The 4,749-nt window shown below is 38.9% G+C and overlaps 1 pseudogene; it reads right to left on the bottom strand.

Moving 5' to 3' along the window:
* Positions 1–1,033: 1,033 nt before the first annotated feature.
* LOC108707134 lies at positions 1,034–3,073 on the bottom strand (annotated as a pseudogene).
* Between the last annotated feature and the right edge of the window lie 1,676 nt (positions 3,074–4,749).

Genomic DNA, 4,749 nt, shown 5'->3' with positions numbered 1-4,749 from the left:
ATCTTTGTCGGTCCCAGTGCAATCTCTCTATGTTTGCAGGGCCAAGCAGGCAGCTCCCCTTTGTTTTCCTGGTAAATTGGTCTTTTTAGTTGATGGTAGATTCGTACGATCGTACGATCGTTCTGAGAAGATCGTGGTCTCACGATCAGGATCTGATCTTTTAAAAATCTCAACATCTATGGCCAGCTTTAATCATATTTGGCCTAAAGACATGCAAGCTACTAATGTAATTATAGCTACCTTCTATTGCTGTATTGAGTGATTGTGATGGGCACCAGGCGAGATAGAGTCTTGATAAAGGCTCAAGGTCAATAAAGAGACTTTTGGTGCCAGAAATGTTGTTGTGCAGATGGCTGCATGTTAAAGGTAGCTTAAGTTAAAGGTAGTGTTCTGCTAATCTATTGTGGAGTTTATGACTTCTGGGATGGGGCAAGTTAGGAACCTGTACCAGAAAAGCAACAGTGAATTAGTAGAGTTATTATACTACATGATTCAATACTATTTGCACACAGTAACTTACTGATAAACAGTGCACATGAATATATTACTATTAACCAATATTGACGAATATTCTCAAGATCTGAGGCCCCTTTTGTAAACGTCTGTGCTTTATTTATTTTTTTCTTCATTAGGTTGACAATCTTGACTGTCCACCGCAACATGACTAGGGGTTATGAATTAGTGGTTAAAAATAGATTGCTGTGTTTGCTTCAGAAACACTACTATTGTTTATATAAATAAGCTGCTGTGTAACAATGGGGGCAGCTGTTCAAAGGAGAAAAGGCTCAGGTTACACAGCAGATAAGCTCTGTAGAACATAATGGTGTTATCCTGTGCCATATAGCCTTTTTTCAATTTCCGCCATTGCTACTCGGAAACTTGTTTATATGAACTATAGTAGTGTTTCCAAAGCAAACAGATCCGTTTTATCAGTGCAGCGCAACAGTACATGATTTTTTCATTACTTTAAAACACTTTCATTTTTTGTTACTGTTCCTTTAATGATCTAGACATTCCATTGTAATGCATTACTGAATGAATAATGGCCTTTATTTTTCTACAGTGTGTGCATACAAGCACAAGGAGAACATATACATAGTGGCCTGGCTGTAATTGAACCTAGCACCTAGTGCTGCAAGGCACAAATTCCAACCACTTTCCACCATGCTATAAATAATATCACTTTATCCCCTAAAAACAGCCTTTTCTAGTTCATCCTTTATGTCCATATAATCCAAAGAAGATGGGAAATTGGTACAGTTGTATTTTCTGCAATTCCAGACATATTCTAGGAAATCAGGAGCTCCTGGGTCAATCATGTTATCGGCAAGAACAACTGAACCCTTTCTCAGCAAGTTGCATTTCTACAGAGAGGAAAAAAGAAACTGGCTATAAATCAGACAGGAGTCACCCTAAAACACAAACTTTAAATGATTTTCCTTTTTTGAAGGACCACTATCAAATCAAATGAGAATTCCCTAAAAGTATTTATATACTGTATATTGTTCATTGCAATTTAAAAAAAGGGGGCAAGACATTAAAGGGAATATTTTGGGAGAAAGGTCACCCCCCTCCTGCTGGTGGTAGCCACCAATTAACAGTCAGGGCATGCATCAACTGGCTGCAGAGCCAGCAGCCTAGAGGAATGCTCTTAGTTTAGTGCTCAAGAATGATTAGGAACTCTATAAAGACTCATGGCAGCCATCTCGTTTATGAAACCAATGAAGAATGCTGGGAGGAAGGTCCTTCAAAACATAGCCAGAAGGCAAGTCCTTGGGTTACAACACAGGCCAGAGTGACTGATCTGACCTCTTACAAGCTGACTTAAACCCAGATGTTGGTACGCACTTTATGCATTGACTAAACACTGGGTTTACTTACTTCCATTCAAGTTTGGTTAAGGGATGTTAACTGTTTTCGAAAAGTTCAAGCTAGACTAGAAAGAAATGCAGGCTTCTTTTAAATCTCAGTTCTACAAGTGAATTTTTTGTTGTTAGATGGCCATTTATATTTCTTTCTAAAATATATAGTTAATTATAATTTCCCAGTGGAACGCCCACAAATATATAATTAATTTAAAACAACGTGAATGTATTTTGACCAAGCAGAGCCATGCAGCACCTGGCTGGTATGCAATATGCACTGTATATGATGTGTCAGCCATTGCACACCATGCTAGTGAAAGGAGTGTGTGGTTCAATATACCCACGTATGAAATATGATTTGGGTTTATGTGTAGTGACTTACTTCCAAAAGTTGGGTATCTGGCTTGTAATAATTCTTCCAGTGATCTACAAAGACAAAATCCAGAGTATCCACTTCATATTTTTTTCTTCAGTTTGGGGATAATGTCACTAGTGGAACCTTCCAGCACTTGCACCTGGGATTGAGAGAAAACAAACCGTTATGGATTACTTATTATCGAGAGGCTGAAAACTGCAGTGTTACCTTCAGTGGACCGCCTTCCAATCTTGTTGAATGTACAGTTTTTTTGAAAAGTAATATTTTGAGTGGGTATTTGTCCAAATCTTTTATGGAAAATTTGGTATTCTGCAGAATTCAATGACTGTAACCTTAACAATAAATCTGTTGTGTTCCAAGTGAAAATGAAAACATGTCATTTGCTGCCCTTACAAAGTACAATTTGTTACAACGGATTTTAATTTACAAATGTGTATAGACTTATCTTTGCACTTTTGCGTGGAAGTCCAAACAGGCTTAGTCAGAGCAATCTTGCATGTTTGGCATGCTTAGAAAATGTACAGCATTAGAAAAATCTTTTTATGTTTAAACAAATTTAAGTAAGGGTTGAACTGGACGGTGCGCCTTCTCCAGATACGACACACTAAAGGGAAGCACATGCGACGAGACGGATGCACCAAATATAATTTAAGTAAGAGAAATTTCGCATCTACAAACTGCATGCATCTGTCATGGCACGACTGTCGGACAAAGACGCAATGCAGATGCATGCAGTTTGTAGGTGCAATATTTCTATTACTTGCAATATATTTGGTGCATCTCGTTGCATGCGCTTCCTCTCAGCACGTCGGATCTGAAGAAGGAACACCATGTAGTTCAGCCCTAAAGCGCACTTTGATCTGCTACCCGACCCGCAACTGCCTTATCTGCAACCCACCGACCACCATTAAATAGGAAGTGATGTTGCTGCAAAAAGGAAGTGATGTCATCAAAAGTGGGCAGGACAGAAAAAAGTTTTGTAAAATTTTAAAAGAAGTAAAATAAATAGACAATATAACATAAGAAATTTAAATGAGACCCCCAACCCGCATCTGAAAATCCTACTCTCATTCAGCAGGGTACCTTCCTTTTTTTGCGGGTAACCAGCGGGAAACTGACCTGCTGCAGGACTATTCCCCGCTACACATTTAATTTTACCTCAATTACCATACTGTGCCAGAGTATATTTACAGATCTTAGCAATCTTAGTTCCTTACCAGTTCTCTGTCACACTCCCGATAGCACTCGCCGGGGCATCTCCTTAGCATGTAATGATTCACAATCTCTCCTCTCACGCATGAAGGTTATATCAGGTTTCTTTGTATGGAATTCGTCTTAAGGCCCCAATACATGGGCTGATAAAAGCTGCCGACAGACCGAGTTGATGTAGTCCTGCAATCCGTCACCTGTATGGCCTCCATTCTGATTCAATCATTGGGCCCTAGGGCTCACGATCGGATCAGCACAATATCGCCCACCTCAATGTGGGCACATAGGGGAGAGATCCGCTCATTTGGCGACATCAATAAACGAGCGGATCTCCCTGTGTATGGCCATCTTTACCTTACTCCCCTTTAGGCAATTGAAGGCTCTAGTCATCTGACACTCCGGACAGTGTCACCTCACCTACCAATTAATCTTTTTGCTACTTGCTGTTTAGTGTGGAAATTAGCTACAGACTATCATATATACACTTCATACTTAATCAGTTATACTATAAAAGACAATCTCAGTGGGATGCAAGAAACAAATCAAATTAATCCTCATGTATATAAAGAAAAAAAAATAAATAAAGGATAAAAATAAAAAAATACACAATGTTATCCCGGTATAAAAGTGATCCTCCACATTAAAAGTTATACCGTGATATATTATGCAATATTAACTCCATATATAACAGTGACATTAGTGATTGCTATACATAAAGGTAATACAACCCCACTTTAGTGTTCCTACACTCTATACATACACATTTAGTCACTCCAAAGCTGTGTTCATAGTGTGCAATTAATTCCTATGCATACCAATATACATCGTTAGGCCTATTAAAACGTGAACATGATTAGGGTACATTACTGTGTCAGTGTTTCCTACCACACAATACGAGTTTGCATATAACTAAATTACGTATAAATTCGTGCCATTGTTGTTTTTAACAACAAGTATATTGTTTAAATTCATATTATGTGCCACAAGACCCTCCTAAAACCAAATATTTTTGAAAAGTACACATTCTGATGAATCCAACAAAGATTAATACGTCTTTCTACCAAACTGCGAAGCTTTTCTAAACCAAGGAGGTTTTTACCACATTTCTGAAAATCACCTAAAAATATTGGTTTGCCGCATTTATCTCACACAATGTTCTATGAACAAAGAAAAATCACCCGAAATATGGACGTCAGAGGTCTACTGAATAGTCCTGAATAGTTTGATGCAGTGGCGGAACTACCGGGGGAGCAGGGGGTGCGAGCGTACCAGGGCCCACACCCCTTCAGGGCCCCCCTG

The sequence above is a fragment of the Xenopus laevis genome, chromosome 1S (assembly GCF_017654675.1).
Source record: "Xenopus laevis strain J_2021 chromosome 1S, Xenopus_laevis_v10.1, whole genome shotgun sequence".
NCBI lineage: Eukaryota > Metazoa > Chordata > Amphibia > Anura > Pipidae > Xenopus > Xenopus laevis.
Note: the sequence above shows the minus strand (reverse complement) of the source record. Positions and strands in the feature narration are given on the sequence as shown.